The 25793-nt window shown below is 39.9% G+C and overlaps 1 protein-coding gene across 2 annotated transcripts in view; it reads left to right on the top strand.

The window, feature by feature from the left end:
* The window catches only part of PAPPA2 (pappalysin 2), a 268752-nt gene that overhangs the window by 35554 nt on the left and 207405 nt on the right, over nt 1-25793 (top strand). The gene's annotated exons all lie outside the window — the stretch shown is intronic.

Here is a 25793-nt window from a genome sequence, read left to right as displayed (position 1 = left end):
TGTTCTCCATGACCATTCTTCCTGTGGTCTTAGGCTCCCAACAGAGTGACACAGATCTGTGAGGAGGTCTCACGTGCTAGTGTAGTCTCTGGTGCAGCTTGAACAGTTCGGCAGCTTCAGGAACATGAGATATCCCACAACCAACCCCAGGTCTCCTTAAGGCGACCACAGCCTTCCTCTTTTCCCCATTAGATTCCATTCCCCACACAACATCCAGAAAGAGCCTTTGTAAAAGGTGGATTGGAACCCGTTACTCGCCTTCTTAATTTCTTTCTCCCCCTGTACTTGGAATAGAATCCAAGTACACAGGCTCCGCTACAAGCTGACCCCTGCCTCCTCACATAACTTCCTCCCCCAGCCACACTCACCATCCTCAGTGCACAGCCACCCAGACTCTCTACCATTCCTGCTGAATGGATCCAGTGTGTTCTCGCCCTAGGGCTTTGCAATGGCGGTTTCCTTTTCTTGGGACCCTCTTTCCCTTGGCCTTCCTTTGGTGGGTTTTCTCTTATCCTCTTAGTATCAACTTAAATGGCACCTCCTGGAGAGGAACTTTCCTGATTTACCCTCATTTAAGCAAGCCGCTCAATCACTATTATGCTAGCTAATTTTAATTCTGAATGTAACACTCATCCCTTCTAATGTTTTTCTCCTACATTGGTTTGTCTTTCTTTTGCTTGAAATATCAGCTCTGTGAGATTAGGGCCCTTGTTAACCACTACAGGCCTAGTGCCTAGAATGGCCCTAACATATAGGTGTCTCTCTCATGTTTATTTTACTGAATTAGTGGATTTGATGTGTCTTCTGTTGTGAGACAGAAGCCAACATGAGGATTTCCATTTGATGGTCAATGCCGGAGATGGGGCTTGTTAGAGGGAGGTGAGAAAGGAGGGAGGTGCGGTGGTGAACTTGTTAATTTGTGTATGTGGGCAGGACTTCCTCATTACATAACGGGTACCTTTGTGCAAATTATAAAAAGGCTCACATCTGAACTAGGGCGTAGTGTTGGTGGGAGGAGGGAAGAGTGGGTCTCAGTCCCACCCAGTACCTGAATGGCTGCCTTTGTGTTTGTTGGCCACAACTTGCAGAGTAAACTCCTGGTAGCCCTGTGTGTGGGCAGTCAGTTAATACTGATTAGTAGGTCAGCTTGCAGTTCAGGCATGTGATAGCAAAGATTGGAAATGCGGAATCGGGACACAGTTGAACACTAGAGCCCTTGCTCCGCTTAACTAGCTGTATAAACTGTGCAGGTCACTTTCTGAAACTCCTATGTCTTGTCTGTAAAAAAGAGGGTGATTGCAGTGATCCTTTGCATTACCTATATGCTCAGGCTATTTTGTGAGTCAGATGAAATCAGGGATAGAGAAGTGCTTGGTGAGTGAAGTTTTCAATGTAAAAAAAACTCTCCTAATCTAACATTAGTCATTATTGTCACTATTAGACCTGACAGATGGAAAGCCTTTGTTTATATAGTAATAATAAGGGGAATTGATCCCATTCCCAGAAATACTCACATAAGAAAGTTTCTATTTGGGTTTGGTTTTTAGATTTTGATAACATTAAAAGAAGCTAAACCTCACTCATGACGGTGGTTTCCAACTCTCTGGAGAGTCGGGGAGATCGGGCTGGTTCTCATTTTCCTCCTCACTGGTGACAGCAACCCACTGGCATGACTGAGAGCTGTTGTTTCAGGTACGCAGGCATCATTCTTCTTCGAGTGGCCCTTTATGTCTCTAAACACAGCCACTCCCCTACAGTAGGTGTTTATAAACGTTCTCCCTTTACTGCTGCAGAGTTGCCATGGCAACTGATCTTGTTCTAGCTCTAGACCCACACGTGTTTCAAAGCTCCTTACCCCGACACACAACATTCACTTTGTGGAGTAAAGGGAATGATTTCTGCCTTTTTGATAGTTAAAAGTATTTAAATCAAAGTAATAAATGCTTCTGCTTTACAAATATCAAATTGGATTGAAAGACATAAGGAAGAATGACAGCCCCCAGCCTGATTTTTCCCATCCTTTCCTCTCTAACCCTGCACCCATGTTTGATTACTTTACGTGTCTCTTTTGGTACTTACCTCCGTGTCTCCAAATACTGTATTTATATTACTCGATTCGTTGACTTTAAACCTTATGCATGAGCTTTCTCTTATGATAAAGAGGAGACTTTAACTCTTATATTGGCTCCTTCTTCTCCTCTCTGTATTTCCAATGTAGTTCTTTTACTATTTTTAGTTGAATCAATTATGTATATTTACAACTTCATGGCTCTTCTCTTCTCTCTTTCTGCCTTTCTTGCTTTCTCCCTTTCTTTCTCCCTTTCTTTCTCTCTTTCTTTCTTTCTCTGTAGAACAAACTATGATTCTATTATTATATTTCCTTTCTGGTATGGCTTCCTCCCACATCCCCCCCTACCTGTTGAGTCTCCCTTATTTTCCTTTCTTCCTTCCATTATTTAAAAAAAATTTTTTTTACGTTTATTTATTTTGAGAGAGAGTGAGCAAGTGAGCAGGTCAGGGGCAGAGAGAGAAAGAGAGAGAGAATCCCAAGCAGGCTCCGCACCGTCAGCATGGAACCTAATGCAGGGCTTGAACCCACAAACCGTCAGATCCTGACCTGAGTGGAAACCAAGATTTGGACACTTAACCAGCTGAGCTACCCAGGTGCCCCTTCCATCGTTTTTGATATTCTCAGTTCTTATTTATCAGCTAATCTATAATTTTTTTTTGTTTTTTTTTTGTTTGTTTTTGTTTTTTACATTTTTCTGGAGATTGTCCTTCTAGGTTATTCTATTTTTCTCTCTCTTCCAATTTTGACCAGTTACTTGGGTTTCCAGGACATTTGTCATCCCAGAACTGCCCTTTATCACTTTTTGGATCAGAGCCACCATGTCCCAAGCTGCATGATTACCTTACCAGACATTTAATTTGCAACCTTCTTTTCCTGGATAATCCTTAAGTAACTTTCTATGGAAGAATGTTTTAGGTAACTTTTTCTGAGAAACATTTATTTNATATGATATTTGTCCTTCTCTGCCTGACTTATTTCGCTCAGCATAACACCCTCAAGGTCCATCCATGGATGGATGCTACACATGGCCAGATTTCATTGTTCTGAGAAACATTTCTTGAAATGTTTTCATTTTGCCTTTACACAAAATCGATAGTTTGCCTTGGTGTAAAATTTTGGGTCGGGAAACCTTATCTCTCAGGTTTTTGAAAAAATTCATTAGCTGCCCCTAGCTTCTCTTTTCATAATGGTGTATCTTTTTAGATGTGGAATTTTTGTCTCCTTTTAAAAGTTGTTTAGAATCTTAGCCTTGTTACTTGGAGAATTTTATGGTATTTTAAACAATCTTTCTTTAGTTGAGCACTCAGTGGTCCTTTTGATTTGGGAATGCATGCCCTTACCTCTGGCAAAGTTTTGCAAATTATTATGTTGATCATGCTTTATTCAGTTTTCTCTTTCCTCTTTTTTCCCCTTGAAACTCTTAAGGATGAATCTGAACCTGTTCTGTCTTTTTTCTCTCATATGTTGTATCTGTTATTTTGTTGTTGTTTTTTTGAGATTTCTTTGAGTTTATCTTCCAGCTCTTCTGTGGAATTTTTCATTTTAGCAATCATATTTTTAGATCTTCTTATTCTTTGACTTTCTATTTTAATCCATTTTTATTTTAAGGATGCAATGTTTTGAGGCTAAAAGTAAGACTTATTGTGATTCTTTTCTCCCCCATGCATTATATCTGATACATCTGTAGTCAACTTTTATTCCCCCCCTCCCTGCCCACCTTAGTGTCTATCTGTCTTTCATGCTGGTAGATTTCCTCAAATGTCTATTGCTTGTTCACAATAGGATCCACACTTTTGGGTCTCTATCATGATCTAAAAAAAGGATAATTAGCTCTGAATTTCTTCTTTTGGAGGAAGAAATCTGCATAGTGGAGAGGAGAACTTTTTTCTTTCCCAACTCCCTTATGTTTATTTCATATATAGGCTTTTCCTCCCGCTGTCTTCTGCCTTGTAGTCTGTATGCTGAATTTTTATTATTAAAAATATTGAGTGTCTTTCATGACTCTTATTGACAAGAACCATATTTTGAAAAACAATCAAGGTCCTATGATGTGCCAGACACAGCTAAGCAGAGGGACAAATATAAATTATATATAAAGAGTAGGTGTTAACAACTTAGTGGAAAATTTAGTAATTTTATTAAAACTCCCTGGATTTAATTTTATCAAAAGGAAAAGCAGGCCAAGGCACTAAAACAGGAATATGGAGAGGCGCCTGGGTGACTCAGTCTGTTAAGTGTCTGACTCTTGGTTTCAGCTCAGGTCACGATCTCTCAGTTTCATGGGTTTGAGCCTCACATTGGGCTCTGCTCAGGTAGCGTGGAGCCTGCTTGTGATTTTCTCTCTTCCTCTCTCTCTGCCCCTTCTGCACACATGCTATCTCTGTCTCTCTCAAAATAAATAAATAAAACTTATTTAAACAGCAGAATATGGAATGCAGACTGCTTTTCTGTGCTATAGCTTGGGTTGTTTGAAAGGACTTTGGACTTCTATAGGAGTCTGTGACTTGGTTGAGTTAGTGGTTGACTCTAAATTATTCATATATAGTGTCCTGTTATTACAATTAAATCACAGAGCTCACAATCCCATTATACTGTGACTTTGAAGGGATCCAATGTCAACAGATGCTATAGCGGAGGACACACCTGCAGATAGATTACTAACATGCCTGGACGATGATTGGCATAAGAACAGTCATCCTCATTTTTCAAATCCTACTCAGTGTTCTCCCTTTCCCCACCCTCAGCAAGAAATCTAGCCCAAAGAAGTTCCTCTCCCAAAGGCTCTGAGAAGAGCAGAGAGCCTGAGGCATCCAGCATCAACACATCTGTAACCCAGATGGGTCTATCAAAGGGAGGGTATTTATCAGACTTGGGCTAGTCAGAAGGAGATATGAATTATAGATACATTACCCAGCCAGTTGAACAGATTATCAAGATAGAGGAACTTGGCTAATGGGTAAGGAAGGCTACACAGGCCAGATGTCTCTTTGTACATAGTAGCCACCCTGGGAGAGCATCTACAAGAGCTGAGGGAAAGAAGGGGGTTGAGAGCCCACCTAATAAAATCACAAATGTCATCGACCCCTCCCTATGGTGTATCGGAAGCCAAACCAAGAGAATCTTTCTGCCTTAAGGGAAACTCAGCTTCCCTGACCTTTGCAAGCTTCAGCTTCTTTTGAGTCATGACTTGTTTCTGTTATTTTTCTCTCGAAAATTACATCTCAGAGATGAAAGGCTCTTTGCTGCTGAAACCCCATTCTATCCCTTGCTCTTTCTCTCCTTTTCATTTCAGAATTGAGCTTAGTATCCAGTCAAGTGTGGAAGAGTGTGCTTGCCTCTCCATTCTGGATTCTGTGTGTCAGATCTCATGATATCATTGTCACAGGGAGAAAAAGAAAATAAAAGAAAACAAAGTAAAACGAATGGCTATGCATAGTGTTAAGGGAGCAATCACCCAGTGTCCGACCATGCTTTGAAGCAGAGAGCGGGCTGCTGTGCGTGTGTTTGCTGAAGCTCAGGTCTCTGTGTGTTGGTGATTCACTGTCTCTCTTCTCCTTCCCTGAGTTTTGGCACTTGGGGGAGTCTGAGCAGAAGAACTGCTGCGCATGGCGATGCTAGGATGTGGCACGCTTCCCGCTCTCAGGATCCTCAAGAGGGTGGGCCAGGCGATGCCCCCCAGGCGTGGCTGAGCATGGCGTCTGCCCTTCGACACCATGGAGTTTGTATCTGGGGACAGGAGGGCAGATGCATGTGCCATCAGAGGGAACAGGTGGCGGGATTGGTGCTGCTGCACAGACTTAGATGCTCAAGATTAGCTGTGCTTCACTCACCCACCCTCTGTGGCTGTTGAGCCAAAGGAATGGTTGGGCAGGGCCCCTGCCGTGGCGGGTCTGGTAAACATCAGCCAGGCTTCATTATAGGTTTCTTTTGAAGTTGGGATTCAAAGTTCCCTGGAGCCAAACATACAAACACAGAGACACACACACACACACAGACACACACACACACACGCAGAAAACGAACATTAGGGGTAGAAGAGGGCAGAGGGAAAAGAAATGGGGGAGAAACTTTAAAATGAAACAAGGAAACCTTTCAATCCCTCCCCTTCAAAATGCAAAAGCCGTGTAAGCTGTCAAGAGACGAGTCTCACCTCCTCCTCCTACGCCCGGCAAAGAGAGCAGGAGGGAAGAAGCAAGAAAACGGCTTTACAGGTCAACTTAAAAAGACTGCTGGCAACTAGGAATGTCTCCTGTTTGTTTGCCGACGGGCCAGTTTCTCCATAGTCCCCACAGGTACCCTGTTTTAGGGTAAATGGAATCCACCGTGTTTTCTGTTCACCTGGCTCAGTGAACTTTTCTCCCCAGGTAAGTGGGGGAGAAGTTGTTTTTCTCGTTTTTGTGGTTATTTCTCAGCCAAATAGACAGCCTTGTGAGAGAGCCATGTGGTATGTCTGGGTTAAAAATATTTCCTCTCAGAAAGTTTTTAGGAGAGACCCTAGTCTGCAGCCACATTCAGTTGTTCAAGATACTTGGGCATTTTCCTAGGAGTTGGGGCGCTGGCCCTGGGACTTTGGTCGGATGCCAGTCTGTCTCAGATGATTTCACTTAGGGATGCCTTCCTAGAATTTAAGCCTAGGAATCTGAATGACAGCTTCACACTTACAACAAATGGTTTTTCTTTTTCTTTTTCTCTGGGAACCCTGTCTGGATGTTACTTTAGTAACTGGAAGAAAGTTAAATCTTGTGGGTCTGTCTTCCCCCTTAACCCAGGGAGGTAGGTTGGGGAGAGGGTGGAGCAGATAGCGTCAGAGGTTTTCCTGAGGACGTGTTTCATTGGGGTTCAGTCCCTGGAGGAAGCTTCTGACTCATTAATTCCCTGAACCCCAGTGGGTCTCTTACTTCTCCTCGGGAGCTCTGTCTGCAGACATGGATGGGCTCCTTAGCTTCATACTTGGATGATGCCTCCTTATCCTTCAAGTCTCCGTTACAATATCACTTCCTCCTTCTTGAGACCATTCCTTTGTCCTCAGATAGCAATAAGCTGTGTCGTTTATATCACTTCTCATCCCCCGCTGGCCACCGCTCTGCTCGGACCCCATTGTCTCTCACCTGTATTATAACAGTAGCCTCTTAACTGGTCTCACCCATTTTGTTCATGCTTCTCCATCCGCAGTCTTTTCTTTTTTATATTTATTTATTTTGAGGAGAGGGAGGGGCAGAGAGAGAGAGAGAGAGAAAATCCTAAGCAGGCTCCACACTGTCAGTGCAGAGCCCCACATGGGGCTCAGTCTCACAAACGAGGAGATCATGACCTGAGCCAAAATCAAAAGTCGGATGCTTAACCAACTGAGCCACTCAGGTGCCCCTGCCCCCAGTTTGTTTTTTTAACACAGTAGCCAGAGTAATCCTATTAGTATAACTCAGATCAAGACATTTCCTCTGCCCAGAATTCTCCAGCAGCTTCCCAGCTCATTCGGAGTCCAAGCCAGTAGTACTACTGGGACTTACAGCGCCCTATCTGATCTGGCACCGGTTACTCCTGTGGCTTCATCTCCTATTGGGCTCCCCCCATTTACTGCATTCCTGCCACGCTGGCTTTCTCCATGTCCCTGGACTTGACAGGCAGACTCCTACCGCATGAGCTGTTCAGTGGCTCTTCACCCTGCTAGAACATTCTTTCTCTAGATCTCTACGTGGCTAGTTTTCCCATTTCCTTCCAGTCTTTTTTCAAAGTTACCTTCTAGGCAAAGTCTTCCCTATTGACCTCATCTAAAATTTCACACATTCTTTTGCTTCTTCATGACTTCTTCCTATTTGATTTGTTTTTTAATAGAATTTATCACATATATGTATATATGTATATACATATATATATGTTAGTGATATGTATCATAACATGTATACATACTAACATGTGTATATATGTTAGTGATAAACATATATGTTAGTGATAAATATATATGTATATATATTTCTATATGTAAATAAACACACACACACAGACACACACATATATAATTTTGGTTAATGTCCATTTTCCCCATTTCTCTAAGTTCCATTAGAGAAGCAGTTTTTGTATGTTTGGGTCACTGTTTTACCCTAACATGTAGAATAGCAAAAGAACTAGATGAAGAAGTGTTCAATAATTAATTGTTGGAGAGAAGAATGTTCTTACGTTAGAATGGTGGTTGGCAAACTATGGTTTGGGGGCAAAAGTAGCCTCTCACTTGTTTTTGTAAATGAAATTTTATCAGAATGCGGCCCCATCTGGTTGCTTACTATCATTCATGGCTGCTTTCCTGAGGCAGAGTTGTGTAGTTACAATAGACTATGTGGCCCAGAAAATCAAAAATATTTACTATTTGGCCCTTTACGGAAAAAGTTTGCCAACCCCTGTCCAGGTAGATACTGATCATACTATATTGTCATTATCTTTTGTTGTCTCTCTTGCATGAGACTTTAGGCTCCTTGTTCATACTTCTTGTGACATAGAAAGTACCCAGTTGATATTTTAAAAAATGAATTAGCATGTATAGAAATCGAAAATCAGTGACATGGCAGAAATGACTGTGTCAGGCAAGGGTTCGGGCCCAGTAGAGTATGCTACTCTGTATTAAAAAAAGAAAGTTATTCAGAATACACAGTTGAATCATCCTTTTTAGTGGTCTCATTACTTTAGTAGAATTGCCATATTCAGAAGTAAGTAAAAATAACTAAAGATACCCACGAAAGTGTGAAAATGTTAGCTGAGGAGGGAAAGGCTGTAAGCCATTTTATTCATTATCTCATTACTTGACTAGGACAACTCCCAGATGGCTCTGAAAGTATGAAACGTGGAGTAAATTTTGATGATCAGAGAAAGAGTCAACTACAATAACCAGGAAGTAAGATGAACCATTATTAGCTGGGAGGCAGTGATGGAGATCAAGAATAGATTCCTCACAAGGGATACAGTGGTTGCCTTCTATTTACAGTTTTGTAAATGGTTACGGGGGGTGGGGGGGACACTGTTCAGGGCCTTCCCATCAGATAATGCCTGTTTGAAATGATGTCACAGATGAGCCAAGATTCTTGCCCAACATTTTAGTTGGACTTTAAGGAACAGAGTGGCTCACCCGTGTAAACTAAACTAATAATAATAATAATAATAAAAATAAAGATTTGTTAATATAATTGCATATAGGCTGGAAATGGAGCTCGAAGGTCCCCAGAGATGGGGCAAGTTCAGGAACTCAGGAAGAGGCTGCAGGGTTCTCTAAATCTTAGTGCATTTGCAACATTCATATCTTGTTACCGATTTGCTAGATTATTAAGGATTCCCAGACCCTTATAGCTTTAGTTTAAAACTAAACTCAGCTTGCAGTGGCTTCTGCTTTATCTCATTAACTCTTCAGATTCATATCTCATGGCCAGTGGCCTCCGTCTTTTGCAGTATCTTAGTTCAAATGCTGGAAACGGTCAATGTGGATTAGCCCAACTCATCTTTACATGGGAGGTTAGAAGCCATAGGTTCCTGGTTAGTCTTCAGTTCAAGCAATTTGTGGGCAAAAGAGCAGAATAACAGGGTTCTAAGGTCGCTGTCTTCTCCCAGCTGGTGCCAACAATCTGAGTAGAGTGAGCTAGTTTTTTGTCTCTACTTCTCAGAGATGAAATGCCTGTAGTCGTAATTTCTGGCACAGTCCTTTTCCTTAGATCTTAGACCTGGGTATTCCTAGTAATGTGACTCCCAGAGAAGTTTAATGCCAATTTTATTTCTAGTATTCTATGATTTAGAATTCAAAACTAAATATGCCAGAATAATGCAGGTAAACTACTTAGTTCATAGTAACATATGCATACTGTGATATCTGTCTGTCATCTGTCTATCTATCAATCATCTATCTGTCTTACAAATGAATAAAGCACTTCGTATGAATTATCATATTCAGTGCTCACAATAGCTCCAAGTAGTAGATATTTTTTATTATCTCCATTTTATATAAAGAAAACTGAAATTTAGATAACTCTCATTATGCAGAGGCAGAACAGGGATTGAACTCTGACTTCAGAGTCTGTGTTATGAACCACCATTCTATATTGTATGTCAGGGATAAGTCTTACATGCCTAGCAAAGTATATAGCTCATAGTGAGTATATAGTTAACATTTATTTATTTTAATTATATAATGATTGCTTGGGAGAATGTATACTTGAAAAGATGAGGGAAAGGAAACAGAAATGACTGTACTTTTCCTTAGGAAGGATGTTATGTAAGAGGTGGATCCTTTAAAACATGATTAGTAAGATGCAGAAGAGAGAGTTTGTAAGGCAACGGCAAATATATGAACCAATGTACAGATAGTCATATGTACATGTATTTTGGCCACTATGAAAAGAACATCTTGAAAGGAAGGGAAATTTCCTAGGGAAGAGTAAGAAAGAGAGAAAATTGGAGAAGTTATATTGGGAAGCCCATAGATGGGCTAAAGGATTTGAACAGTAAGTAGCTGGGAGCCATGTGTTGTGCATAGAAATATCTATTAATCCATTGATCAACTGATCAATAGATAGATAAACATCTGTTTTAATATATATCTGGTTTAATAGCTACCATCCCTCTTGAGTTTTAGATCTTCCTTCTGAGATCAGGTGGCTCATCCCTGAAAGATGGGTTTTGGAGTTTCCTCTATTAAATGTTTTCAAGTCATATGCTTTCTTAATGTTTATTTCTATGAAAATATCTTTATTTTACCAAACTTCTTAAAAGATAACTTTGTTAAGTATGTAATTTTAGATTGACTATTTGTTTTCTCTTACCAAGGTATTATACCAGAGTCTCCTGGTTTCCATCACTGCTGCTGAAAAGTTACCTATTCAATTGTCATTCCTTTACATTTATTCTACCTTTTCTCTTAGAAAGTTCTCTCCCCCGCTGAAAAAAATTTTTTAAATTTAAATTCAGGGTAGTTAGCATGTAGTGTAGTGTTGGTTTTAGGAGTAGAATTTAGTGATTCATCACTTACATATAACACCTACTGCTCATTACAAGTGCCCTCCTTAATACCCATCACACATCACCCATTTTGCCCATTCCCTGCCTCCCTCCAGCAACCCTCAGTTTGTTCTCTATAGTTAGAGTCTCTTATGGTTTGCATCTCTCTTCCTGCTTATTTTATTATTTTATTTTATTCTGTTTTATTTTTTTCTTCCTTTCCCCTATGTTCATCTGTTTTGTTTCTTAAATTCCGCATGAGTGAAATGATACGGTGTTTGTCTTTCTCTGACTTATTTCACTTAGCATGATACACCATGGCTCCATCCACATCATTGCAAATGGTAAGATTTCATTCTTTTTGATGGCTTTGTAATATTCCATTGTGTGTATATGTATGTATACATATCCCTGGGACCTCTCTCTATATATAGAGAGACACATCATATCTTCTTGAGATCATTTCTTTGCCTTCAGTATTTTGCACTGTGATACGTTTCACTGTTATTTGTTTGATGTAGATTTTTCTTTATTATTGCATTTGAGATTTATCGTCATTTCTGAATTTAAGCACTCATGTCATCATCAATCCCATAATTGTCAATAATTCCCAATTATGGGAACTCATCAGTTATATTTCTTCAAATACATCCTTTTAATAATTTCTCCATTGTCTCCTTCTGGATTTCCTATTGAATATATATTACTCCACTTCAGTCTGTACTCTCTTTCTCAATATCTTTTTTAATTTTTCAATCTTTGCCTCTCTATGTTGCATGTTAAGCAACTATTTTTGATTTATTGTCCCATTGTCCCTTTCTTCAGGTTTTGCTAACTTGGCTTTTAGACCATGCCAATAAATTTTAAATTTTTATTAGTATACTCTTCATCTTTGTGAGTTCTATTTAGTTCTTTTTCATATCTGACTAGTCATTTTAGAAATCAGTTTCTGTTACTTATTCAGATAAGTATTCTCTTTACTCTTTTATTTTAAAAATGTATTAAAGTGATGGATACATGAATTTATACATGTGATAAAATTGCATAAAAATAAACACACACATAATTTAGTGTGAGTAAAACTGGGGAAATCTGGACAAGATTGGTGAATTGTACCCAAGTCAATACCCTGGTTGTGATACTGTACTATAGTTTTGCAAGATGTCATCATTGGGAGAAACTGGGTGTCAGGGACTTAGTATTATGCTGTAGTGTTTCTTTTTTTTTTAATGTTTATTATTTATTTTTGAGAGATCAAGAGACAGAGCACGAGCAGGGAAGGGGCAGAGAGAGAGGGAGATGCAGAATCCAAAGCAGGTTCCAGGCTCTGGGTTGTCAGCACAGCGCCCAATGCGGTGCTTGAACTCACAAACTGCGAGACCATGACCTAAGCTGAATTCAGATGCCTAATCAATTGAGCCACCCAGGCGCCTCAGTGCTGTAATGTGTCTTACAAGTACACATGAATATGCATTTATCTCAAAATAAAATATTTAATTAAAAACATATTAAGCATACTTCTTTTATATTTCATATCAACTAGTCTGATTGTTATTTCTGTTGGCTCTTGCTCATGGTGCCTTGTTTCCTTTGTGTTTATGATTTTTTAAAGTTTATTTATTTATTTTGAGACATAGAGAGAGAGAGAGCAGGGGAGGGAAAGAGAGAGATGGGAAGAGAATCCCAAGCAGGCTCCGCACTATCAGCACAGAGGCTGATGTGGGTGTCGAACCCACAAACTGTGAGATCATGACCTGAGTCGAAATCAAAAGTCAGACGCTTAACTAATGGAGCCACCTAGGTGCCCCTGTGTTTTATGATTTTTTATTGGGAGCCTATGTTNGGGCACTACAACACAGAACTAAATTTCTGTGATTGGAGTGAGGTTCTTTAAGACTATGGAGTGTTATGAATTTGGGGTGCAAACCTGTGAGGGTTGACTGTGGTTACTTCCCAGGGGAGATTTTCGCCTTCCATATCCGGTCAAAATCAGGTAATGTAACTTTCCTTACCGTCCTTGCCATGTGCTTTAAAATTTTTTTGGTGCTTGGTTTTACTGATGGTACAGTCCTGGAGAGTTTTGGCTTTATGTGGGGTTCTTCCATAAAACTCCCTACCTTAGCTAAACCCTAAATTTTATTTCCTATCCAAGATTTTCACAAGGCCATCAAACTGAAATTCAAGGGGATTAGGAATGGGCAGAACCTCAGAGAAGCCAGTGACTTCAGAGAATTTTTACTTTTCTAGATTCTTATTTTGCTATATATGTTGACTCTGAAGATACCTTAGTTTCCTTTTAGCTTTGTAATTGATTTAAAATTTATTTTTGCATTTTATGAAGAAGTTGTAGTTGTTTTCAGTGGAGGGATGCTCAGGCTTCTAAACTCTTTATACCAGAAATGGAAGTAATTTTCCAGAAAACTAACCTGGAAGTAGCATGCAGAATTAGTGTAATGATCCAAGGAGATTTGAGACAGGAATATGAGTCTCTAAGCTCCTATAGTAGTCTAGACAGGTGAGGATAACAGGCTGAAAATGATTACTGAAATTATTGTGGCATAGTAGAAAGAAATAAGAAACTAGAAATGAGCAAAACTGATCTAGGGTTTTAGTCCAAACTCCAGCCTAGTCACATAATTTAAGCGTCTGTTCATTTATATTCATATTCATACTTGTTGATATTCAACAAATGTTAATTGAGCACCCAGTCTAGCCTAGGCACTCTTTTGGGTATTGTGGTGAAGGAAAAAAATCTCCTCCCTCCTGAAGCTTATATTTTAGTGTGAGAAGACAGTCTACATATAACAAGTGAATACCTGGTGTGCCAGAAGATGGTAAGTGCTGTGGATAGAGATTCAGCAGAATAAAGGTGACAGAGAGTGTTTGCTATGGAAGCAAGATAACAGGTGTCCAGGGAAGGTCTTACTGAAAAGATGACATTTGAATAGATAGCTGAAGGAAGTATGGAGTGAGCCACATAGATTGCAAGATTATTTCTGATAGAGGGAAACAACAATGAGCTACTATGGCTGGAGTAGAATCAATGAAGCAGAGATTAGTTGATGGAGACAGGTCACATGGCCTCTTAGGCCATTGTGTGGATTTTAGCATTTACTTTTGATGAGTTGCAAAGTTGCAGGAGAGCTTGAACAGTGGAATGGTGTCCATGGAGAAGGCATGGAAAAGTGCCTAATTGTCCTGTCTACCTCAGAGGGATAGTGTGATGTTCAAATGAGATAATACCTGGTGAAAGTGCTTTGTAAATTAAAAATACCCAGAACCATTTGGTGAGACATTGCATTGGGTTCAGCAGTGAGTCTGAAGAGATGGTGGACATTCTCAAGGAGATGCTGGACAGAAGATTGAAAAAGATGTGAAAGAAACATTCACCTCAGTGTGGAATTTGTAGGGGCAAGGTCATATCTTCTATAGAATAAGAAGTCATCATGAAACAGAAAGCGTGAGACATTAATCACCCCGACCTTGTGTAATCCGTGCCCTATCTCCTCTCCTAGACTTCCTTCTCACATAAGTACAAAAAATGCACAGCTGAGCACAATGAGTATCTTTTCTCTACTATGCTTTCAACAAGATTTATGTTCAGGAAGGCTATGTCTACCATCTGTGTTCAGTACTTGGTAGGTACTCAGAATTACGTGCAGAATGAATGCTATGAAGCTGGGGCAGGGTGGACTCATAGCCTTTAGGTCTATGACAGAATTAAGGATTAGATATTATTTCAAGTAGAACTCCAAAGTCTCAAATGCTGGGCTCAATACAACATCATGAAAATTTACAGGGATGAATTTAGACTTTAGGATACAAACAAAAACAAAAACAAAAAAAAACCCCCGCATAAACCAAGCTAGTGTATACTTGTGTTTGCAGCAATCAATGTGAAAATAATCATGAGCATAAGCTTCATATGAGGCAAAAATGTGATGTGGCCATGAAAAATATGCCAACAATTTTGGACTCCGTTAAAAAGGGATAGAGTGCTTGATGGATGGAAAAGATGCTCCCTCTAGATGCAGTTCTGATCAGGCTCTGTCTGGAGCCTGTGCTCGCGTGGTTCTGGGCAGCCACTTTTATGAAGAACATCAACAACCTGGAGCACATTCAAAGTTTGGGTGGGGGGAGTGGTGATGAGCAAGAGGGTAAAATAGCCTGTTCGTCATCAAGTATGGATTTGTAATTTCTCCCTACTTGATCAAGAAGCCAGTATGAAGAAATGTTCAAAAATCACAGTGTCTTCTTTTGCATCCTGCTTATTCTGTTCATTCATCTACTTATTCATTAATTCATTCAGTTTCTAATAAACATTTGTTGGATGCCTGCTTTGTTTTAGACATAGTAGCCGACACAAGGGATATGATCCTTGTCTTCAAAGAGTTCAAGTGGGATGGACAGACATACATGAATATAATTGCAAATACTGAGTAGAACAAAGCCGAGTGCTGTCTTTAATAATCTCTGCCCCCTCTCCCCGAGTCTGAGTTTCTACTGTAAACAATTTGTCTTTCTACTCTTAGTCTTCCTCCTCTTTAACCCCCACATTAACTCTGTACACTCTCATCAGGCAAAACATTCTAAGAATCATTTATATATTCAACTCTTCCCAACCAGATGGGCTCATTGGAGGGTGGAGAGATGCAATTTGCAGTTGTTCTTGAAAGATGGATAATAGAGACCAGAAGGGAGAGCATATTAGGCAGGAGATTAAGGTCAACAGAGAATTGGCATGTGTCATATAGTGTAAGGAAATTTAGGATAATAACTGTAATAGTAATGGCCGTTTATTCAGTGTCCTCACTATTAACTGTGAAAATAGGGCAGCATTATGGGGCATTCACAGTCTAATATTAGGAGGACAGTTTTATTCAGATTGACTTCATGTGGAGCATAGTACTTTCAGTTAAATACATTTTTAATTATATCTGATGCTTCTCTTCAGTATTTGGGTCTACGCCTTTTCCATAGGTTTTAATATAATGGGGGGGGAATCATCATCTCTAATTTTGCCATTCAAGGACCTTCCTACGTGATCATAGCTCTTTGGTAAGCAAATAGATAAAATCACATGTTTCTTTTCCTTTTTCAGATAGTTTTGAAAAGGACACGTAGTGAAGATCGCCTATGCAGTAGTGGTCTGTCCTGTCTTCAGAGTTCTTGGGGGACTTGCTATGGCATATTTATGCAGTTAACTTACGTGGATCACTTGATTTCAAGGTTTTACGGTGGTCCATACTAAAACTCAAGTCGAAGGAATTCTTTTCTAAGATTTATTCAAATGCTTTTCTTATTTTTGCTTCCTTATATAGTTAGACTTTATTTCCATGGCAAGAGAAATCCTTACCCACTTTGCATTCATATTTCTAAATAAGACGTCTCTGGAAGAAATGCTTATTTTCTTGTTGAGGAGTTAGTTATGCCAGGTCTTACTGTAGGTAGGATTTGATGTGTAATTTATATTTTCATATGATACAACAATTTAAAATAAGAAACACATGGATTAAACAAGGAGAAAATGAGGACAGATTAGAAAAGATAAAGTCAGTGGGGAATTTTTAGTATGAGTGTATATATTAGAATGCTAGAGTCAGAGCACAGATTTAGCTCTGAACTTCCCAGAATTGGTAGAAGTCATAGTGGATAAGCTACCTGGCTCACTGTATTTATATGATGAAAGCAAACAGCCACTCAAGAGAACTGGCAGGTAACCATAATGGACAGAAATGTCTCCTGGGCACCACATGTGTAGTGTGATCAGCAATCTTTTCAAGAATATCCTTATGCAAAAACCTAATACGTTTTTGAAGAATCAGTCCTGGGTCTGCCCTTCAGCACAAGTAAAGTTAATTTTATGACCTCAGTGTCCGTCTTTTAGAGAGTGGCTGGAATAATTTTATCCTGGAACAATTTTGAAGAAGAAAAGTAAAGAGAGTAAGTAGCCCTTCTGCAAAGGTAGGAGAGGAAGGGATTCGGAGCCCGGCTAACAGTGGGAGATATGAACTGAAAAAAGAGCACATCCTTCTCTGAGACTGGAGGGAAGATGGTGAGAGCAGATACAGACACATGAGTTGTTGGCAAGCGGGAAGGGTTTGAGGTCTTTTTTTTTTCCCCTGGTAGCATTGATCTCCTTGATGAAAAAGAGGAAAAGAAGGGGATTGGTGACAGGTAAGGGCTTGAGAAAGGTGGTGATCATTCATAGTAGCTTCTTTTCAGTCTTTGTGTGCGGAAGTGGGAAGGAGTCTTATGAGTCTCACCCATCTTCTTTCATGAATTGTGAAAGAAAGTGATTCTGAAAACAGCTGCTCTGAATTTCTAAGGAAAGCAACCAAGGTAGATTCTGAAAGACATAAGAGCCTACTCAGATTCAGAGTCATGGGACATCATAACGATCTTGGAGGTCATTTAGTTCAACTTACGTTATGTTACGTTATGTTAGGGATAAAGAAGGTTACCTTAAGTGAGAAAACCAATGGATTGATAGAATAACCCAAGGGGAGATTGTCTCACTCCCAGTTGTTTCTTCAGCTGCACGTAACTACTCAAAGTGCGAGGCAGGAGGCAGAGGACTCTTCATTTCACTTTCCCATTTCATTCTATACTTCTGCTTCACTACATACCCTGAAAACTGTATTTTGGAGTTCAGAAGGAGGAATTTGAGATCACAGATTCTTTTTCTTTTTTTAATTTTTAATGTTTGATTTATTTCTGAGAGAGAGAGAGAGACAGCATGAGCAGGGGAGGGTCAGAGAGAGAGGGAGACACAGAATCTGAAACAGGCTCCAGGCTCTGAGCTGGCAATCAGCGTAGAGCTTGACACGAGGCTCGAACCCATGAACGGTGAGATCATGACCTGAGCTGAGGTCGGAGGCGAGATGACAGATTCTTAAGTAGAATCCTTGCGTAGGTGGTCATGTGCTTCTCAGGCCTATTTGTTTAAAAAAAACAGTAATAGGGGTACTTGGGGGGCTCAGTTGGTTAAGTGTCTGACTTCAGCTCAAGTCATGATCTCACACTCCTTGAGTTTGAGCCCCTCATTGGGGCTCTCTGCTGTCAGCACAGAGCCTGCTTCTGATCCTCTGCCACCCCCTCTCTGTTCCTTTCCCACTCATTCTCTCTCTGAAAAGTAAATATTAAGAAAATAAAATCATTAATAAAATCGATGATGCTGGAGATGGAGAAAAATAAAAAGGATGATCAAAAGAAGATGTGAAGTGTGTGGAGATTCCTCAAAAAATTAACAATAGAACTCCCCTATGACCCAGCAATAGCACTGCTAGGAATTTACCCAGGGGGCACAGGAGTGCTGATGCATAGGGGCACATGTACCCCAATGTTCATAGCAGCACTCTCAACAATGGCCAAAACATGGAAAGAGCCTAAGTGTCCATCAACTGACAAATGGATCAAGAAGATGTGGTTTATCTATACAATGGAATGCTACATGGCAATGAGAAAGAATGAAATCTGTCCATTTGTAGCAACATAGATGGACCTTGAGGGTGTTATGCTGAGTGAAATAAGTCAGGCAGAGAAGGACAGCTAACATATGTTTGCACGTATAGGAGGAATAGGAGGAACTTAATGGAGGACCGTGGGGTAGAAGAAGGGGAAAAGGGAGGCAAACCACGAGAGACTCTTGAATGCTGAGAACAAACTGAAGGCTGATGGGAGTGGGGGAGAGGGGAAAGGGGTGATGGGAATGGAGGAGGGCACTTGTTGGGATGAGCACTAGGTGTTATATGGAAACCAACTTGACAATAAACTAAGAAAAAAAAAGATGCGAAGTAAAGTTCAGCATAAGAATGAAGCTCAGAGCTCCCCATCCCTATGGGTAATGTGACTCCAGGAAATTAGAATTGGCTGACCTGTGGTGTCCATAGCTGGGTGGCCTGGGAGCCTGCTGGCTCGGTGACGAAGAAGCTTCTTTCTTGCAGTTGGCATGGAGGGCAGCATGTAAGTCCTAAATTTAAAAGAATAAAAAGCCATGTGCCCATGTCTCATTGAAGTTGTTATAGAAGAGGTTGAGAAATAAAGGAAAATTCCAATGATGGATGGGCTAAGAAATCCATATCATTTTTCCAGAACAGGCAGCATTCTTTTGCTTTGAAGAGTGAATAAATCATTAACTCAACCCAGGGTAAGGGACAAGGAAGGAGGGCAAAGGAGAGAAAGTGGTTGATGGTGAAGGAAAAGAGAGGATGAGTGGAGGAAGGAAACAACTAGTGTAGAGAGGCACCTTGTCCTTTTCTTTGTAATTTTCTTGAAATTCTTAATTTACCAAGCTTTAATGAGAGGCAAATGGAAATCAGATATTCAGTTGCCACGTGGAGGATCTGCCGTAGCCATTTCCCTAGAGGTATGGAAGCTCTATTAACTGAGCCATATACTGTCTGTCCTATAGTGGGAGCTGTTGGTAGGTCAGACTTGCATGAAGCCTATTGAATGAGCTCTTTTATTACATATGAAAACTTTAAAGGCTGGTCAGAAACTAAATAAGTGCTTTAAGATTATATTTGTTTATTATTATTTTTTTCTGTCAAGTTTCATGCAAGGTCCTCCTCAGGCATCGAGAACATTGTGTTCAATCTAGGCTTTGTGTCTAAATGGGGTTTTAATACAATGGTTAGGTTTGCTTCTGAGTCAACTCTCCAGGAGTGTGAAAGAGCCTTCTAGTCAAAGTAAACTCCATGGGATACTGAAGAGGCAATCTTTCTTAGAGAGTCAGAACATCTTATTGGTTATAATGGCTTGTCTGAAGATCTGAACTGTTCTCATAGTTCTTCCCGTCATAGATAGTTAAGACTTATAAGTAATGGTTTTGGAGATGTGAAAATGATGTTTGCAGTGGGCTAGATTACAAGCTAGAATTTAAGAGCTATGGCTAAATTATGTCATGACAATCCCAAGATATTTCTGAACCTAGCAAGTACTAACTTATGTAGACTCCTATCTTTAGTTCCTCCATTTTGGAATTTGAAATGTGTTAAGAGCAAGTGAAACCTTGTAATCCTTGGCTCCTATAGACTCTATTTGGTGGCTTCTTCTCATGGTTCATATTGGGAGACCCATTTTTTCAAAAAAAATTTTCAAGATGAGTGACCTGGACCTTCAGAGATCATCAGACCCATGCCCTATCTTCAGAGATGGGCCACTGTTGACCCTGTGTTTATTATTAACCACACCAAAATAACCTGACATGGATATTTCACCATATTTCAGTCAACCATTCAGATGTGCAGGAAATAAGAAAGAATTCTGCCCTGTAGCCCATGCTGCTCTTGTTTTGTATAAATTAGTTGGTATTTCAGTAAGTGAACTTTTGTCAGTATACCGATCTATAATGTTGTGAAGAACGTACTGACCAAAGTTGAACAGTGAAATCGAGAAGTTTTGTCATAAGCATTCATGTATGTGTTTATTCATTTATTCAAACAATATTCCTGAAGCGTATATGACGTCCTCTGTGTGATTTACTGATGTGAATAAGGAATAGTTTTGGCTATTGGAAATTTATGATGTCAGGCATTCATTAATTCAGCAGATACCATCTTTGTATACTAACAATTAAGGCAGGGTAAGAGATATCACCTGGGACTGTCCAGGCAAGCCAGGGCATATGGTTGCATATCAGGGAAAGGTTTATGGAGAAAGTAATGTTAACCTGGACCCTGATGTACATTTAGACCACAGTCACAAACCCTCCCTCATGTGCATTGTACAATTCGCTCTGTCCTTTACATGTCTGTCTTGTAGCTGTCTTAGAGTCAGATAGATGGTAGTTAAGTTTTCTTGGTCGCTAATTGTCTTAAAAAGGGGTTTGAAACTAACAAGATCAATGTTTTCTGTATAGAGGCAACAGTGTTGTTATCTATGTCCGAGAACGTGTGTGAGTTTTGATCTAGGTGCCAACTTTAACTGAATAAGTTAGCTGGTAAGTTCCTGAAGCATGGTATTCAAAAGGATTCTGAATGCTTTATTTGGTTATCAGTGTCTGCTCTGGACACAGGAGATCAAATTGGCGGTGTTCATTTGCTTTCTCTCATGAAAGGATTTTATACATAAACCCAGCAGGAGATTTTCGACAGTAAATGTACATCATTAGCTTACTACGTTCAACTGCACAATCCCTTGGCAAGAGTAAAAATATTGCTGATCCTTGAACATCTTGAGGATTAGGGGTGCCACTCCCCCCCACTGAAAATCCATATATGACATTTGACTCCTCAAAAACTTTACTAATAGCCTACTGTTGACTGGAAATCTTACCAGTAAGTCAATTAACACATATTTGGTGTATGTATTACACACTGTAGTCTTAAAATAAACAAGCTAGAGAAAAGAAAGTCTTATTAAGAAAATCAAAAGGAAGAGAAAATACCTTTCCAGTATTGTCCTGTATTTATCGAAAAAAATCTGCATGTAAATGGAACCATGCAGTTCAAATTTATGTTATTCAAGGGTCAACTGTAATGAAATTAAACTGAATTTTCAGTGAGTCTTTCTATAGTCTGTCCTTTTCCTCTTTCATATACACTTGAATTAGCTTAAATGTATCAAGTTATAAGGTCATCTGCCAAGACTTTGAGGCACATTAGTGAGTGCTACTGTATTGTTAGGGAATTACACAGTGGGACCGGTAGTGATTTATAAAGTAGCATAGGAAACTCAAGATAAAACAATATGCTATTTTGGTGGCAAATCTTAGGGAGGGTATTATGGCATATATAAGGGGCCACTGGAATGGGATCTAGGAAACTTGAATCTCTTGTTCAGCTTTGCTATTGCTTATATGATGCTAGACTGACCACCTACGTCTTATGGCCATAGTTAGTCTTCAAAAGAAGAAATTGGATCACCCCTTGGGGTTCCACTTCCAAATCAGTATTGTCTGGCCATTTCACATCAAATTAATTTTTTAAGCCCTGAGCTTAGCCATTTTTTTTCTATAAAAGGCAAATAGTAAATAGTTTAGGCTTTGCAGACCATACAGTCTGTCTCAGCCACTCAACACTATTGTTGTAGTGTGAAAGCAGTTACAGACAATGTGTAAATGAATGGCTACAGCTGTGTTCCAATAAACCTTCATTTGCAAAAACACCCAGTGGCCCACAGGCTCCGGTTTGCCAACCCCTGTATAAATATATCCCTCCAGATAATATCTGTTGCTGACTAATAAATTACTCCAAGGCATAGAGGCTTAGAATGACAAACTTTGTTGTTTCACAGTTTCTGAGGGTCAGGAATTAGGGAGTGGCCTAATGGGTGGTTCTGGCTCAGAGTCTCTCAGGAGGCTACAATCAGGATATCAGGCTGAGCTGTAGTCATTTGACACTTGACTACATCTAGTTCTAAGCTCACTCATGTGGCTGTTGGCAAGAGGTATCAGTTCCTCATATGTGGATCTCTCCATGAGGCTGCTCACTACGTGTCTTTCCTTAGGGCAGATGAGTTGAAAGAAAACCCAAGACGGAAGCTGCAGACTTTTCATAGCCTAACCTTGGAAGTACCTCCTACCACTTCTGTCTCTATTCTCTTTATTAGAAATCAGTCATGAAGCCCAATCAATACTCAAAGGGAGGGGATTATATAAAGGTGTAAATACCAGGTATCAAGGATCACTGCAAATCATCACTGATGATGTCTGCCATACTCCATTATAGTGACTCACTCATATTAGGCAATTTTTAGAGCTTTCTGAAACAACGAATTAATCACGAGGGCTGTGAGTTTAGCACTATCAGGTGTCCTAGTGACCTCAAGCAATGGAAGTTAGTGTAAGAATGTTAACTGTTGCTCTGCTGGTACTAGAAGTGGCTCTAGAAATGCTACTTAATCCTCCTCTTCCATCTTCACCTTCTGTAAACAGAGATGATCTAGGTGGGCCAGTGGGTCATAATCCAATATGGAACATTTTTTATTGGGTGGCTTTCAATTAACACACTAATTCCTGATTTACTCAATTATGGCCAACATAATAGAGTTAATTCAATCTAAGCAGATGGTTTTGCAAAGCACAGAAAATGGTGTGAAGTTGCTTCTCTTGGAAGAGAGAAATAAACTAGCAGACACTGTGAGACTTTATGACCATTCCCAGAAAAGACCATGTATATACAGGAATATATACGGAGAGCCAGTTCACTCAATGAAAATGCTTCCTGACTGTCATCACAAAGGCACATGGTAAGCATATGTTCCTGGAAGACTTTTATTGCTCTATTTCTCTTAATACCTCTTTTGGTAAAGGAGTGGCTCTTGGGAACATATTTACTCAATTCTCAAGATGTCAAGTTACTGCCTGGCACTGTCAAATTTCTTTAGATAATAGAAGTCGATGGAAAAACATTTCAAGTGAGACTCAATTTATAGAAATTTACTCTATAAGCAGATACTCATACAAGGAATTGAGTACAAAAAGTAAAATAAACTTCCAGTTGCATTGAAAGGTGTAGACATTATTTACTTTCTCCTTTTCCATATTTTCCTAATAAAGGCATAATACTATCCTTACCCACTCTGCACTAAAGACACACTCTGCCTTCAGGTATAGAGATACCAGCAAAGAGATAAAAGATGCCACAGAGGGGGATCAATTGGGGGAAAACTAGGTGGGGTGACAAGGGAACAGAAATACCCCAGCCAGAAGGAGCTGTTGAAAGACTAGAAGGAGACATCATTAATATATTCATGAGGGGAAAATGTCACTTCATGAATATGCTAATAACTGAATCAGTGTATTCTTCTGAGGTTGAGGACAACTGATAGATCATTGATCTGAAAGCTACTTGGGGTCTTCTGAAATGTCTCCAGGTTGAATAGTTGTTCTGTTTTTTAAACTCAACAAGCATTTATTGTAGTAGAAGCTGACAAGCCTGATATTGGGAAGAACATAATGGGCTCATTTATAAACCCAAATGAGGCCTCGGGTACAGTAATGGACAAAGTGGGGACATTCTACCGGGTGGTCAAATTGCTATTCTCACAGACATCACCTCTGGCACCCTTGCTCCCTAACCCAATGTCTGGAATGATCAACACTCTTACTAGCTTTTATCCATACCTCCCCAACAGATTTCACTTTTCCAGGTAATTTCACACACCAGGTCTTACATTAAAATACAATCTGAAAAATAATAATAATAAAAAGAGCGAGAGAGAAAGAAGGCAATGGCGGTTGCTTTTGACAAAGCCAATTTCATAGGAGTAAAGATTAAAATTCTGTTCAAAACTCCAGGAAGGACAAGTGGATGGTAGTGATTTTTCTTTGACACAGGTGATTCCTGTGACTCACTTGCTCTGTCTGTGAAGACTCAATACAGGGATCAGCGGGCGGCCTGTTTCTTACAGTAACTGCCTCTAGTAACACCATCTCTTGCCAGGAAACATTACTCTCTCAGACTTTCTCTCTCTCTCTTAAAAATAGTAATTAAGAGTACTTTCTACAAATTATGAAGTGTCTCAACCCAGAGATATTATTCATGTTCGTCATCACTCGGCAGCACCTTCCTGATGGACTCATTAATCCATTAAACTTAAATTATAAAATACTCCACAGTTTTCTTTTAACACCTAAACAGGGTGGTAGAATTAAGGTCCAGAATTCATGCAGGAGAAAGCTCCATGGGGTTCTCAGCCCAGAACACTGAGAAGTAAGGTTAACTCCGACTCAGTTCTGCTCACAGAGCCCATGAAGGGCCAAGTAGCTGTGGCTCATACCCAGTGTATAGTATTTTGAGGACACTGGGGTGATTTCGGGCACAATCTACACCATGTGTTCCTTGAAGGAAGATTTGTCTTTGTACTGCCATAATTGAAGGAGTGACTATGAAGCCCTGCTTTTGTGTCAAGCACTGAGGTAAGTATTCTGAATTTATTACATTTTTAATTATCATTCAGAGAGATGAGTATTATCCTTATCTGATATATGAAAAAATCAGAATCCCACACAGTTTGACTTGAATAATATTGCATTGGGAACATGGTAGGTACTCAATACCTTTGTGCTAAATAAGTTTGTTGTAGGTATAAATATACAAACTGATCTAAGGAGGCCAAGGGTGAGCTCTAAAGATCTCATGGGCTCTAGAATGACCACCTTAGGCCAAGAATTGTTTCTGGAGGTCACCTACCAATCAATCATGTTTCTGTGTGTGTGTGTGTGTGTGTGTGTGTGTGTACATGCACGCTATCAAGGTATCTTGAAGGAAGTACCATACTAACGTACTTGATGATGGTAAGCCGTAAGAATGCAAGATTCCTTCTGAGGTTAGGGTTTTGATGTTGAGTACAGCCGAAGTACAGAGACTTGGCAGGACATGACGGGATGCTCTGTGCAATGTAATAGAATTTCTAAAGTCATCTGTTCTCGTTAACTCCAGCTATGCCCACCTACGTCTGAGAACAATAAAAATGGGGTAAAGTGATCAGGGCAGTTGTTGACCAAATGAAGAGCTTGAGATGTTTTGTTCCCTTTATTGTTACTATATTTTTCCATCTATTTCAAGAACTTGCATTTCAGTTCCCACTCTCTGGCCTGATGTTTTCCCCATTTGCATTCTGCTCTGAACAAAGACCTCTCTGCTGGTTGTCAGTGTGTCTCTAATTCAGAGAGGTGAACAGGTCTGTGTGTGTCTCTGATTATTCACTATTGGCCGAGTGGATCCCTGGGCAGTAAAGAGGTTCTGGCAGCCAGAAGGCCGTTGAAATGAATAGTGTAAACTCCAGCAATGCCAGGAAGGGTTAG

Source organism: Crocuta crocuta, unplaced genomic scaffold (assembly GCF_008692635.1).
Source record: "Crocuta crocuta isolate KB4526 unplaced genomic scaffold, BGI_CrCroc_1.0 scaffold3, whole genome shotgun sequence".
Taxonomy (NCBI): Eukaryota; Metazoa; Chordata; class Mammalia; order Carnivora; family Hyaenidae; genus Crocuta; species Crocuta crocuta.
Note: the sequence above shows the minus strand (reverse complement) of the source record. Positions and strands in the feature narration are given on the sequence as shown.